Genomic DNA, 15,808 nt, shown 5'->3' on the forward strand with positions numbered 1-15,808 from the left:
TCGGCTACATTAGACAGAATGTCTTTCATCGATTAGATTGTACCGAACGTTTAAGATTTATAATAGTAGCAACTAATCACGATGTTGTCCCGTCAAGATAATTTCTTCGATCGAACGTTTCGCGTTAATTAAGCGAGTCGTTAATCTATTTATTATCGTTTTCGTTTTTTCTTGCGCGGTCATTACCGCCAGCTTGTCCAATATACTATTTGAGTAGCGCATAAAACGAATAAAAGAAAGAAAAAAAAGAAATTGTTATGCAATGTAGGCAACGAGATTAAGATCGAAATTCGTATTTTTATGAATAAAGTGAAACTGAAATATACAATAAGTTGTAAAATGCAAGAAATAATTACGATACTACTTATGGAATTACCTGATACTAGGATATAAATTAATACATCATTTTTGTCGACGCGGGACTTCAACCCTTGTGCAGGCTATCGGCATTGATATCATTAGGTATTTCTTGGTACATTTATGGCGATTTATGTTTTCAGAATAAAAATTTTAAGTATTAAAGCTTCGATGGGTATCCAGGTGCCTGCACAAAGGTTAAGCGACGTAATAACTTTTATTTCGCATATTGACGGACAACGGGGATGCAAGAGGGGTGCTCCCGACTCGGACAAACACTCGGCTAATGATATGTAAATATGGCGGAGCTAATCAAGCGGCTGTGCTAACAGGCAGCAAGAAGAGATCGGTAGTAGCGCGCGAGCGTTCGATAGCCAATGCATTTGCGCTGGCCCTCACACACACATACACACCCACGCGTATCGTGGCGCAGTAACTCGCGTACATATTTAATGGTCGCACGTTAATTGCGCTCTGTTTGCCCATTCCCCATTCTACTCTTCATCCCCATACCTACCACCATTCTCGTCACCCTTTCTCTACCCGCCCTTCTCCTTTGTTAGTTTCTGCCAGAGTTTAATTTTAACCAATTTATCTCGGACGCTCGATCGTTTATCATCGAAATTGCACGTAAAACGCGAATCACGGCTCAACTAGACTACCTTCCGCTTCATTTTTCTTTTCTTCTTCAACGCTTTTATAACCGTAGTTTTTTAATCTTGCATATCATTTTTATTAACTTTTTCGACCTGACATTGGTGTACTGTACCGACATATTAATTTTTGCTACGCTACATTAATTTATAAAATTGTCGAAGCTTATTAATACGAAATTGAAATATTAAAATTACTATTAATTCTTTTTGTTTATGTTTTGCAAGTACTTACGGTAGTTTACTTAACTGGTAGCAAGTGGTAGGAAGTAAACATAAAGGATTAGAAGATAAGGTCACAATCTCTATGATACGTTTACCGTTCGAATGTTGATCCTCTAGTTCAGTGTTCTCGCGCCAGAGGGACAGACGTCAGTGTTTATAATTTTTCTATGCGAACAGTTCAAAGTCGTGGTGGATAGAAGTTGTTTCACGTGTGGGTCGAACGGTGTTCGTTTCTCTTACGATCAATCAATCAAATTGAAACATCGTAATAGAATGTGTGCAGTGAAATATAACCACTTCCAGAATCATCGATTAGGAAGCCATCGAGGGCAGCTGTTGTATTGCCGCGGGAAGCAACAACCTTCGATGAGAACGACAAAGGTATTTTAAATCACCTTTCTTTGCATGCTTTTACATTGCTTTCTCGCTTTTGTATGACGATAATTGAATCGTGGCTAGAGTACGTATTTTGAAAGTTAATTAACTCATGAGTTAATTATAATTGATTATTTCGAAACATTGGTATCAAAGCTTCCAAAGAGAAACATTTAAATCATTTAACAATAGATTACACGATGTTTCCATATTATTATCACTTTAAGTGCGCAGTTTAGCGTTGCGTAGAGTCATCGAAGAAAATGGCGGGAAACAATAATGACTCGTGGGCATATTTATTGTTACTCGTTTGGGTCTCCAAATAACGTCCGTTGCGAGGGTCATTGAACTTGTCTCGAAGACGAGGGAGATCCATCATTCTCTGTCCACGTTTGAGAGTTAATTTTCGGATCGGCCATACTGATCGGGAAAAAAGCTAACGAATCTCGTGCATCAAGATTTACTTGTATTTATCGCGTTCCATTACTGTCGACGAACGATTCGATCGCCATCAGCGACGTCGCCACCGTTGCACCGACCAAGCATATCCGCTTCCAATTAAAAGCCCCTCGTCGTCGCTCCGAAATTGATATCGGAAAACAAAAACGCCAATTTCAGGCGTCTACTTCGCGTGTAGCGTGCACGCGCGTACCATCGCATCGGTTCAACAGCAACACGTAAACCCGCTGATTCGTTCGGAGCGTTTTCGCGCACGCGCGCCCCTTCCGAAGTGTTAATTGACCGCTGCCGGTCATTACACGGTTGATCGCAATTAAACACCGCAATTTCGAGAAACGTACGTTCGGCTTTATGCCGAATTAAAATTGCAGCAGCCGTTGAGCGCATCGTTCGCTTTTTCAAAGCTGAGTCCTCGAGCGTGCGCGTTAGATCGAGTGCACACCAAACGAGCCATCAAGAATAAACGTATGGTTGGATTCGGTTGAAATGTTTCCTAAATTATTCAATGCTCCTTCCTCGATTCGATAATTGAGTGCAAATGATGTTGTTTGCATTATATGAACAAAATCGTTAGTTAATCACGTTCCCTGCCACATGACTTGACGACGTCAACGACTAGAACTCTCTAATAGCAAAAATATAGCGTGGCATGAACAAAAAATTCAGAGCATATCGAAAACGGTGCACATGGCGGAGAACGTGTTAACCCTTTGACTGAGTACTCTAGGCTTGAACATCCTGTGTGTACAAAATAAGAATCAAGTCAATAACACTTACCACTTTTTTAAAATTTAATTTAATTTCTCAGTTTATTTTTGTCTTTTTCAATGTTTTATTACATCATTATAATCCGATAACATATGGTGTGTAATTAGTAATATGCGTTGATAACTTTTATTTCATTATAATTAGAACGCACGCATATCTGCGGCCATAGTCGGCAGCTTTCTGCCAGCTTTCACCTGACGCATATATCCGTTCATAACAGTCAAAGGGTTAACAGAAAAATAGTAGAGCTGAAAAATCGTTAATTTACTTACCGCTATCTATACTTTTATGATGATATATTTTTATTCACTTGCTTGGCGTGTACACAGTGTTAGAGTCAATACATTTTATTGGATGTCGTTGTTACGAATTGTCTATATCGTATCCTGGACGCGTTCAACGTGTCGCGGTATCGGTGGCTGGTTACAATAATTGGCGAGCGGGTTGAGCTGAATTCAGGCATTAACGTTCGTCGTTAATCATTACAGTCTCGATCCCTTGGTTTTCAACGATCCAGCCAGAGATCGTGTCCCGCTGACGTAGGTAATGTATTCGGAATTCGAGTCGTGTTGCGACGTTATTATTCGGTCGCGATGTGTAAAACTGGTTGACGCTTCGTAAACCTCGATTTCACGCCTCGTCGACCTCTAATTAATGCAATAGGAAATTGTTATTCCGTTACGTGCACTCCGCGCTCTATGCATTATTTCGGATAGCTGATCGTGGACTACCACCATCCGTGTCCGCTACCCTTCACCGTCCATTTACCTTTCGCGGGACATTAATCGTTTTTCCTGTTACGAATGCGCTCGTTCTTTCTCGTTGTTCATCGCATTCCAACGAATCTTAGTTAGTGAAATCTTTATGATACCATCCGCGGTTCGATCGAGGTAATATTGATCGAATACACTGGCTGTCCTACCTAATTTGATCACCTTAAATATTCATTGTCTCTGTACTCGACGCGTTGCGCACACACCCGTGACTAATTATTAGAATCGATCTAATAATAATTACCAAGAACATCGTGATGTTGTAATTGTTCCTTAACTATGATACATTGACAAAGAGACAAAGGCTTGTTTAGTAATAACGAACGGTATCTGGGTCTAGTTAATAAGAGTAGGCGCGGGGGGTTCCTTCGAATTTCTAGCCATTCCTGGGAAGTTAGGGAAAATTTCCTCGTTTCGCTCGTTAGCTGACGTACGCGGGCGGCTCGGTGCAAACGCAGGGTAGGCCCGTAGGTGGAGCGTAACAGGCGAGCAAGTAGACAGGCAGGATGGGTCGAAGCTACTGCCTCGTATACGTGGATGTAATGCATGCTAAACATGTCAGGTAATTAACGTGAGCATTACACGTATGCTGCCTCCCCTCTCTCCCCTCCTATTCCAGTTTCGTACACTAATTACGGTTAGCTATAATGCCGACCAGCCAATCGAACGGAGTTTGAAGTTCGTAATTGTACCGTGATCGAGAAAATGGACAACCGCGATACGTCGCGGTCTTGGGTGTCTGGTTGGGTGTCCCGCTATTAACGTTGGGTGACATCGGTTTCGTGGATCGAAGGGAACTCTTTGATTTATCTTGGTTGCTCATTTTTCGCTCGATCAGTTTTACTTTACGGGACTAACGAGCCACAGGGTAAAGGGAAACGTTCGATTCGTTAAGCGAGTTACCAGGGCCAGAGGGGCGGGCGGGGAACATTTTTCCAATTGCCACGAAATGTGGGCTCGTTCGATGGAGACGAGTCTAGATTTAATGTTAATAGTTTGTTAAAACGAAGCGAAGCCTTCGTTCTCCCGTAGGAGCCCGCATCGGTTGACGAGTATCCGAGCTGAAAGGCGCGACGGACACAGAGACGCGTATGGACCGTGTATGAGGGTTCAAAGAAATTCTAATCGAGATACAGGCGCGAGACCGGTCCTGCGGCAAATTACACATACGGGTCCCATTACATGAAAGCGACGATTTCGATTGGAACTTCTCTTCAAGATCTTGTCTACCTTCGTAGACTTGTTTGAAGTGGAACTCGAGGTTGTATTTCTTTCGAATAAAAGAATCATCACTTATGCTAATTATAGGTTGAGTAGATGATCGCTTCATTGTTGGCGAAGAAACGATAATTAACTTTCATCATTTTTCGTTGCTAATTGAAGATACTCATTAACGCGTGCCAATGTTAAATCTCGCGTAAAGTTTCGATAAAATTTATTCTTATTAAGATTGAATCTGCTTGCTTCGAATTCTACTTCGAGGAATAAATGTTTATCCGACTGGTGATGATAGAAAGGTAAAGAGTAAATGGAGAAACAGGGACGCCTCTTTTACAGTTCTTTAACGATGATACATTGCTTCTGAGGCTTCCCAATGGTCGCTATCCTGACCACGTTACTGTCACTTAAGGGACCGGACCGCGAATTCGTCTCTGAGGATTCTATGTTTCTCTGGAAAATCCTGAGAAGTAAATTAGCGGCGTTAGAGGTGGTTGTTTTATAGTCAAAGTTTAATCGCGTTTTCTGTGTTCCAAGTGAAACAGACCGAACAGTATCAAAAACGAAAGGAAAAGAAAGGAAGAATTTGAAAAAGCTGGAACGGTAGAAGGTGAGAGAGGCGGTATCGAAAAGGGATTGAAAGAGGGATAGAGATGGGGAGGAAGGGTGGATGGGAAGGACCTTTAGCCCCGTCCTTGTCGCGATCCTACGCGACGCGTCCACAGGACCGACGAACGGTTAGTTAAGGAACACGGGAAAGCACTTCTGAATCACTCTCGACGACGCGCGTCCCTTTGCTCGCGCTACTTCGGATACCACGATACAGTACACTTTTCCACTAGATATCACCTTCGTGCATATATCAATTTTCCACTCACGTCACCGGTCTTCTGGAACGTATGGCGAAAGTGGAATTTGTGGGCCGGAATAACTTAGAATCGGATACGCTACCTTGATTCGGCGTGGGATTGTTTCAAAGAGTTGTGCGTCAAACTCGCGAAAGACGTACAACGCACCGTGTGCTTCCTGCGGTGAAACGAAATTACATAGAAATAAAGCTTGTTCGATAAGAGTAAAATGTTAACTCCGTTGTGGACGTCTAGGTAGCCACGATAAGCGTAACTAACCACCAGGAATAAATTGCCAAGAACAATTCCTGGAGATTTCTATAGGAACACTATATACACACACTTTTTCCCCATTTTCTTATCTCCGTTCCCCGCGTTTCCTTTATTTTTTCTCGCGAGGCCGAGTGTACGGGGGGGTAGATTCGAACTCTGAAGCGATGCATCATAATCAAGCGGTCAACTTACTTAGTCCGGAGTGCTGCGTGCTTAAGTTAATTAGCTAATTACTAATTTTAATCGGATGACGTATGCGCATCTCGAGGGATACAAGCAAACCCTCTTAGCAGGGAGAAACTGAACTCCCATCGTCCTTCTCTTTCTCTATCCCTCCCTCTTCGTCTTCTACTTCATCTTTGCCTCGCTACCTCTCGCTCACTTCATCTTCAACCCATTCCTGCCCATTCTCCTCTTCTTTGATACGTAGAAGTTACGAATCGTACCTCTAGCTCTAAGATAAACTCGACTTAATTGGGTCTAAGTAATTTCGCTAAAACTGCTCGCTTAATTTTTCATCCATTTTCGATCGTAATTTCCTATCCTGGTTATTTCGCGTGGCATTCACCACGCCATAGCTGAAGGATCTTAAAAAGCGTGAATATTTACGTAATATCCTTCTGTTGGAAGGAGGAGATCAGAAGGTTCGCGATATCGTCAAAATATTATCAAGCTGGTGGTTGCCTTCACAAACGAGGTTATTCCTCGTTAATGACGCAAAGAGACGTAAAAATATATCGTCGCGTTGGCGCGAAATAAATATTTAAAGCGATTGTAAATGTCGCGGGAACACGTTAAACCGGTACGCGAACCTTCGCCACTTGTTAGCTCGGATCGGCGCGATTTAAATCCGCTCATTTTCCATAACGCGACGAGCACATCGTCGCGTCGTCTTACTTCCTTCGCACTTTCTTCTCTTTTTTTTTTCTTTCTTAACCATCGATATCCCGCCTCGATACGGAGCTCGTTAATATTCAGAAATATAAGCGAACATAAACGATCCGTGATGTCGCAACGTTTCTCATGACAGTTTATAATTAGCTGTACATGTCAATTTATAATCCTCCCGTATGGAAATGCGGATAGATATTTTCACGATATATTAATCGTGTAAATGGTCGATCGAGTTAAAGTGCGATTTAATCTTGAAATGCTTGAAAAGCTAAGCCATCAAACTATGAACGTTGAATTCGTCAATTAAGCTGTCCGAGTTATGGACCGATTTTTCAACTCTGCCAGTTTAATATTTGAAAACGGCTGCCGTCTCCAGAATAATCGAGTGTCAGAAAACGAACGTTCGAGCGATCGATATCGCGATAACCAACGTTTCCAGTGTATCCTCTTTTTTTTCCGAAAAAGGAGAAAATTCTTTTTTTTTTCAGAGAAGAATGTTAAACTCGACACGTTTTCGAAATCAATTCGAAACTCGTCGCTCGTTATTGTTTGACAGGGCTTTCGTTTGTTGTTTCTACGATGTGTCACGTACCTTCCAGGCGGTTTTAATTAATAGAATGCATATCTAAACGAGTTTGGAACAACGCGACCGATAATATACGATCACAGCGTACAGCAAAGAAAGCAGCAAAGGAGATGAAACCTCGACGCACGAACTCGCGCAAACATTGTGAAACAGAGAGAAGAAAAAAACATATGCAACACATGCAGAATGTAAAAGGAGAACGGAAAAACGACCACGAACCGGTGTATGCGAATCCGCTGACGCGCATGCGGTTTAAGTGTACGCGCTTAATTAGCTCGGCGTATTCTCTCCCCGTATAAAATTACTAAACGCGTTATAAACCAGATATCATTATATTTCGACGTAATAAGATCAAACTTTAATTAGATTCCTCGTAAGAGTGTTGGTACATTGGCGCACGGTTTCCCCTCCCGTCACGGTCCTCGTACGTGTGATCACGTACACGCGTGGATCGTTTACAGAGGCTGTGCAAACAGGCGGACGGGCATAATACCGAACGCAAGATTGGCCATCGAAGCAGGAGAGTCGGTCGAAAACAATTATTAATAACACGTGGCATCAAGGGACGAGAAGACGCGGCGTGGCGAGGGGTGCTGCACGATGGATTGCTTGCACTCCAGAAGAGAATGCTGCTCGGTTAATGAGGTGGGAGTTAATTAACCAAACTGAAGTGAGATGGTAGGAGGCCGGTTCTCTTCTCCGTGGAACGGATGAGAAAAACACGAATCGACGCGAGGAGGAGACGAAGAAGAAGGGGAGTGGAAGGGAGGTGGCGGATAGAGGAGCAGAGTGTTAGGGATTGAGATACGGGCACCGTTGGTAATAGTAGCACGAAGAGGAGCTGGAGGAGGAGAGTAGGGTTGCAGAAAGCGTGGCTCAACGAGAGGGGTGGAAATGAGAGAGGAATAGATGTGCCAAGCAGGGCATGCGGGTTCGTAATTAGGGATCTATAATTGCGTGGAGTCAGCTAGAGCGGTTGAGTCGAGTGGCAGGCACCCGGTATCACGTCGTTCACACGTACCCGCGTTTGCGTACCGACCAAACCAGACCAGACCAGACCAGACCAGACGCGAACAAGATCGTGTATCCTGCTGTGTGCGTGTTTCCTCGCGTTTCTGTGTTGCCGCTCTGACTCTCGACGTAGGGGCATCGGTTGCCACCGGAAATGGAGTTGGACACGGTGGCCGCAAGTAATAAGGCCTGTTGCCGTGATCTGCCTCGAGATTGAAAGCACCGCGACGTTTGAAATCGTATGCAAAATGCAACCCCGCTGGTAAAATGCAATTTTGACTCGACAGAAATCGTTAGGTCTTTTTTTGTTTTTTCAAACAACAAAATAAATCATTTCAAGTTTTTCCTTTTTTTTCTGATCGATACTCGAAAGAATCTTGCGGAGTAGCATTAACTTCAGTTAGATCTAAAGCGACTTTTTATACAGCTGTGGTAATATATTTCATTAATTATAGCACGCAATATTTACGTGGAAACAGGCCAGTCGATTAATCGCCGTCGGCGATAATTTAACGAATCTCGCTAACGTACACAGGCAGAGATCGAATTAGCGCGGTAGAGACGGAATATCCTCTCTAATTGGAGCCGTGAAAAGCTTCGATTATAACGGCTAAGCATTCGCGCGTCGAGCCAGGCACACGTGGCCGGTTTTCGCGTAGGCAGCCGGTTCCTATCGTTTCGCTAATGAGCCAGATTATTCCCGGCCGTCCGAACTGACAAGAAAGAAACAAGAATGTGCATAGGAAGTGGGTTTGTCGTTCGCAGGGCTGATAACGCGGCATCGTATTCAGTCCCGAGAAGATAAGTGCATCTGCCAGAGATACATTGCGGTCCCGGAGTAAACGTTTTCCAGCTTGCACCGTTTCAACGAAAGAAAGACGGCCATCGGAGTCGAAGGAAAATTTCGTCGTTTGAATTTAAATAACGTCCACGGTTGATCGTTTTGCGATTAGCGGTCAGAGTTGTATGGTAAAAGGATAAAAAGAAAGGCGTCGTTAAATGTGATAAATCTGCAGGAACTATCGGAGCTTGTTCGCTGGATGAAAATAACGAGAGTCGAACGGTACTCGCGGCTAGTCGTGAGCTGGAATTTCCTCGTAGCTCATAATCGACGAGGAGAATTATCTGGAAAGGAGGATAAGATTTAATCCAAGGTAACGGGAGCAAGGTGTATCAGAATTGAATCGAGGTAGCTAGAGAAGCAATCGCATAGTCGAACGAAAATTTCCTCGAGGAGGGCGAGGAGCCGGTTCGGGTTCGGGCTCGGGTCGAAGGCGCCGGAAAAGAGCTTTCCCTGGCGTGGCGCTTTCTTCGGCTTGGCAATCCTTCACAGTTAACGCCCCTAATCGTATTCATTAAAGTGCTCTCAATGCTTTTACACGGCTCTCAAGCTTTGCCACCATCTTCTCGCTCCCACTCTTTAAACATCCACCTTCCCTCGCCTTCGTCTCTCTTTCTCTTTTTCCATCATTCGTCTCTTCCTCTCGTTCTCTCTTTGTCTACCTTTCCGACGGTGCTTTCAACGCCCGAGATCTTGAGTAGATTCTCTCCTTTCCCCCCGTCTTAGCTTGTTCCTCGTCTCCCTTTTTCGTAGCTCTCCCCTTTCTCTCACGCTTTCTCCTTCTCTCTTGTCGCGAGAGCTTTTAAGTTGGCAACAATGCGCGGATTTATAAACCAGACTGAGGGCATTGTTATCGGCGAGTGATTGGAAGGCGGCGTTTCGACACTGGCCGAATACCAACCATTGGTTACCGTCCATTGTTGACCCCTTTATCTTGGAAATTCGTGCTCCGCCACCTTGCTTTTCCCGTTCGACCGCCAGGGAGTCGCTAAATCACTTGGTTTTATTGATGGACCGCGAGGGTGGAAAGGCGCGACCACGTCTTGGTATCACGACTTTTGATAAACAGCCCATTGTGGGCCGTCTTTTCTTTGTGGTTTCTTCCTGTCGCAACGTCCGTTTCCCGTTTGCTCGTTTCGTTCGGCCGGCAAACCGGCTATCAGCCAAGATTCCCAAAATTTTTACTTCCACGATTGACGAATCATCGTGGTCCCTTGATCTTTATCGATTTCACGTTTCCGAGAACCGGTCCGGAATTTCACTTCGGCACGTTAATGGTTCGATCGTTGTAGCTCGAATAAAAGAGAAAAGACGAACGCATCGAGTAGCGTCGCTATGCACCTTTTTGTGCTGGAAATTAATGCCGAAGCGCGTGGATGCGCGTGGATCCCTTCGAATTATACGCATCGGTGACAGTATTCGCACAATAGGATACCATAGGATGAATCGAGTTTCTACCCTCGGTTTGCGAGTTGACTTTCCCATGATGCGGTCGTAATCAGATCATCTCCTACCCTACCGTCCTGCCTATCGCCATTGACTGTTCCATCGACTCTTCCATCGACGGCCGCGTACCATTTTTGTTTATTGCTTAAGTGGTCCTATTGTTCGAAGCGACTATAGCGAGTGCGTGCTTTCATTGAAAAATTAATTAAACCGTGGTTTTGTGGTTGCGACTAAACCGTGACGGTGTTTGTCTCCCTTTTTTTAATAAATCAAATTATAACCTAAAGTAAAATTATTCCATATAAAATTAAAGGCACAGTACTTGAAAGATTTCTAATAATTCTCGTACAAATCTATTTTATTTCTCATCCTGCACGCAGAGTCACCCTACTGTCAATCGAATCACTCTTCACGTGACACCCTGTAGAAATCATCCTGGCGGATGAGACGTGGAGCGTAGCAAAAATCATTAAGCGATTACGCGTCATGGGAACCCTGGCTGGCTCGATGATAGACAAATTTGTGCGTTTGAATGTTCGCGGGTCCGAGAGAGAGAGAGAGAGAGGTTAAAGCGCGTTAAAATAATATACGAGGTGGCCGGTATTGTAGTTGGCACGGAAGAATATCGATCTTGGTCGGAGCATCGCACGTGTCCCGGCGTTCGACACGTGCCGGCTCCGCTTTGCTACAGGGAAGCACGAGCAGCGAGAAGGTATCGTTGGCCGAGCGAGCTGCCGGCACGCGTGTGCGTGCAAAATCGCGTGCACGTCGATTGATCCAGGCTGATGGTGGCGGTCATCCCGCGATCTACGGCCACCCTTCGCACCGACCAGAGTTTAAGAGCTATCTTCCGTTCATCTAATCCGTAATTATACCGCTCGAGAAACAGCTATTTGTAAGGATAGGCTGGCATTAGTAGGAGGAGCCGTGTATGTGCCACCCTAGCCTCGATTTCGCCTTCCTATTTTTCTTGCATCAACTCTATTCAAACGAGGGTGAACGCGTATTACCATGCAAATCGTTCTTACTGATGCTCGATCTTTCGCGTAACAGTTCGATTATTCTACGAAATAACACCCCATGGTAGGGTGAGATTTACCGATTCCGAGGATCCTTCGTGTTTCACCGTGAGAATGTTAGGTCACGATGAAACGAGTCTGTTACACGAAGGTGAATAATTTTCGAGGCTACCGCAAACAGGTGTTTCGATTCGGTTATTGATCACAGGTCATCCCATAGATAACTTCGTTATCAAATTCACCCGGATCGACGATTTGTCTCTTACGATCGTGTCGCAGACGAATCGCGGGAGAAATTCTCGTCTCTCTCGCTTCCTCCAGCAGACTGGTGCAAATAAGCCAGCGAGTTTTTCTTTGCACAATATGTTGTGGGACCATTACTTAAGCAGGACGAGGGGTAAGGGAGGGGAGCAGCTTCCGCGCGGAGAGACTGGCTCTTACCTAAATAACCACTCAGTCACTCGCAGACTTAGCTGGAAAACGGCAGAGAGGTTAGGAGGGGTAGTTCGGACCGAAGAGACGGCAGGGATGTGGGGGTTAAGGCCAACGGGGGGGGGGGGGGGGATGGCCCGATACTATTACGTGATGTAAGAGCAACCGAGCATCCAGAAACCACCCCGCCAGATTAACGAGGCCATTCTCCGATTGATTTCTCGAGAAACGTTTCGACCGTTAACTTTGATACCGTGCTTCGCCATAGCGAAGCAACTTTTCCTATCATTTCGATTCACCTCAGCTTACTATGTTCGAGACTAAGCGAAGAACAGCTTGGAAACGATCGTGAGAAGCGTCATTTATGTTTCGATACCTACCCTCTATTCTTCGAATCAATTGGCGTAAGTTCGTAAATGGTGCTCGTTCCGCTTTCAACGGGGTAATTAGCCAACTATCATCCGATTGAAACTACGAGAGTCGATTAGATATCTAAGGACTAGAATACCTGAACGCGTGTTAATGTAATTGTATATATCTAACGTTCGGATACTCGTTTCCCGTGAGCCATGAATCGTGCCAAAATAATTTACGAAACGTGGCCGTGAAAGCTTGATTGCGCCAAGTAATTTGCTTTTGTCGTAGCCGCGAATGGATGTCGCGTCCAGACACCGTAAAGAAATTCCATTTGCTTTGATCTTGACCTGGCTGCCTGACTAATGACGGAATATCCCTTCAAAGCGATCAATCTAAACGGGATACCAGGTCGTGGCACGCGCGTGTACGCAATTTCCAACGCGTCGAAACGATCACCCGTTAATTTTCTGTTTCGTCAATTCCGTTTAAGACTCGCCCGTAATCGCGTTTGCGGGGTATTCTCAAACATCACGCGAAATAAAACTCGGGGATCATGCAATTTGCAGTGAAATATTATTCTTAAAGCATTGTACAAAAGAAGCGATCGAAGGTATCCGTGTTGGTACGCAAACAGCATCTTCGAATGCTTTGATGTCCCACGACGAGGTCGTAAGTTTTCGTACAAACAGTTCGGTGTTGGAAGTTTCGCGACGAGGATTCATTAGGAAAGTTTGTGCCTTACGATTGTTACACTTAAAGAAATTAGCAAGTCGATCGTGGTAGGTATGCGAGACGCGTCAAAGTGATACCGACCGAGAGACACGAGGCTTGGACGATACAACAAGGGAGTAGACGATGCAAGGCAAAGTGAGGTAATGGCGTGTCGGAGTTAACCGGTTGATAACCATCGGTTATAATTAACTCAACCTAACCGGTGAACAAGCCGACCCCGCTAACTATGCCAAGCCGCAACTGTGCGTTTCACTTTATGGGTATCGAGCAGCGCTGCTAGCTCCAAGATTCCTCGCGTTGTTGGTTTGTTAGTCCTCCAACCAAGAACCAGCAAGAGCTAGCAAGATCTCAGATAAGATCTTATGCTTCGCACGGCTACCAGTTTTGTTGTTCAATAATTACGAGTTAAACAGGGCTGTTCGATGCAAATCGCTCGTAAAAACTTCTACCCTTTTTATAAGAGGATCGAAGCTGTTAAGATCTCGTATTTGCATGGTATAATTTTAATTACTTTCCTCTTCGGACAAAATAGTAGAAAATTTCTGAAACTATCCTAATGGAATTTTCTTCGGTCAAAAGCGGTATAGACTCGAGTTTTCTCACAGGAAGTGTAAACAAGCCGTCGCGTCGCCGGGAAGCGGCTTAAAAACGACACCCGGTACGATCGCTGTCATGGCAGCCAGCCGTTGCCGCTTTCTCGTTGCGTTCTCCTAAAGGTTAATCCCTATTGTCGGCTGACATAAGCCTCTAATGGATGGAACCGATCTGCGCGCGCGACGTACGATACGGGCGGGCCGCGTAACGCGAACGCACGACGAATTCGATTCGCTCTGTTTGTTGAGCGAAACGCAGCGAGACACAAACAAGGGTAAAACATTCATTTTTCCTTTGATTTTTCAAACGTCAGTGTGAACGCGATCATCGTATCTAAAGATTCCTGAAAGAGAGATTTCAAAGTTTCTCGCCGATCTATTGGTCTAAAGGTGTGTTTCCAGCTATAAGGCCACGTCGAAGACGCGGAAGAGGAACCCATTCAATGATGAGTGGCCAGACGGCTAAAGAGGAAGGCTAAACAGGGTGTCCGTTTCGGGCGGTTTAACGAGGCGAAACGAGGCACGGACAAACGCGGTAAAAGGGCCAATCCCAATCACTTTTCTCGGCCAATTCCGTAGTTTTCGTTAAGCAGAACGAACGTCTTCTCTCTTTTCTTGCCTTGTGGCAGAGAGCCACGGTAGATTGCGAAAGAGCCGGGGGTTTGAAGGAGGTAGGCAAGGGGGTGGAAAGGCCAGGCTGGGCCGCGCGCAATCATCGCCCAGTCTTTTAATTTCCTATACTGGCGGGAGAGAGCACGTGTAAGTGTACGTGTTAGCGTGTACCCGCGCGGCCACGTTCGTGGGTCGGCCGCGTGTGTGCGCGCGTGTGTATCTGTGTGAAACGGATGTAGGAAAGATAGGGAAGGAGAGAATAGCAGAGAAAGTTTCGAGTAAAGGAAAAGGAGGAACGTTCGGAGGGTGGTAGAACAGAGAAAGAATGTGTATCTCTGTGTGTGTGTGTTTGTATGTATATGGAAGATAGAGAGAGGGAGAGAGAGGAAGGTAGAGAACGGTGGCTCGTGCGCGAGGGTCGGCACGGGGTGGTAATTGGCTGTCATGGCTTCCCAGTTCTACCAACCGCCCAACAACCCCGAGAGATTGGTATCGCTTATAATTAACTTCTCCGTTTCACGAAGCCACCGTTTCCATCGCGGCGTCCACGAAAAAGAGAGGTAGTTACAAAGGAGAGAGAGTGAAGGAGGGTTGAAACGCGGTCGTGGGCGGGTGGGTGAAAGTTTCGGTCGTGCCTAAAGTCGAAAAGCTTGCAGCAAGCGTGCGACGAGAAGGAGGGAAAGAAAAAGAAAAGAAAGGAATCGTTTGCAAGGGGTTGGGTGAATTCGTTGAGCATCGATAGAGATGGAGGGAGGGGATGGATGCCGATGGCTCTTCTTTATTTCTTATTCGTAATATTAAGTTGCCGGCGTGTACCGTGGTCTAACGGGGAAGATCGAAATCCCGCGTGTCCGGGAGCGTCGAACGTTGGTCTCGTTATTTCGTAATTTTCCTTAGGTGCCGTAATTGGAGCCTTTTGTACGCGCATCGCTACTCTAACGAAGAAGATCATTAGCTTTGAGAAAATCTGGTAGTCCCGCAAGTTTCTCGGCGAACACCTTTGAAATGAGCTCGCCAACACCTTTAGGGTGGCTGAACGAGTTGGAAAGAACTGTGGAAGCCGTGCGTCAGGGTTCGAGGAGGATTTTACGGGACATGGGATAGCGTGGGTTTGCCTGGCAAGGTAAAAGTAGAGGCGACAGCAACCAGAAGAAAAGCTCTTTCAACGCGAGGGACACGCGCCAAGCTCCGAGAAAGCTGGCTACGAAGAGGCAGACGGAGAGGAACGATGCGATGGTGAGAAGAAAGCGCAGAAGCGAAGCAACGTTATCCTGCGGAAGACGGAGAGGAAACGGGAAGGATAGAAAGGATAGAAATACTCCGAAGTCTAAGTAAG

General features: G+C 45.4%; 1 protein-coding gene across 3 annotated transcripts in view; it reads left to right on the forward strand.

Annotated features, from left to right (window-relative positions):
- The first annotated feature begins 76 nt into the window (after positions 1 to 76).
- The window catches only part of LOC117600078 (LIM domain only protein 3), a 72,358-nt gene continuing 56,626 nt past the window's right edge, over positions 77 to 15,808 (forward strand). Inside the window, exon 1 of one of the 3 annotated variants that reach the window (XM_034315062.2) lies at positions 77 to 1,616. The gene's annotated coding sequence lies outside the window, so the exon portion shown is untranslated. Of the gene's footprint in view, positions 1,617 to 15,117; positions 15,804 to 15,808 lie in introns of those variants that run through there. The other 2 variants (XM_034315060.2, XM_034315063.2) reach the window with 2 other exon arrangements.

This window comes from Osmia lignaria, chromosome 15 (assembly GCF_051020975.1).
Source record: "Osmia lignaria lignaria isolate PbOS001 chromosome 15, iyOsmLign1, whole genome shotgun sequence".
Lineage (NCBI taxonomy): Eukaryota > Metazoa > Arthropoda > Insecta > Hymenoptera > Megachilidae > Osmia > Osmia lignaria.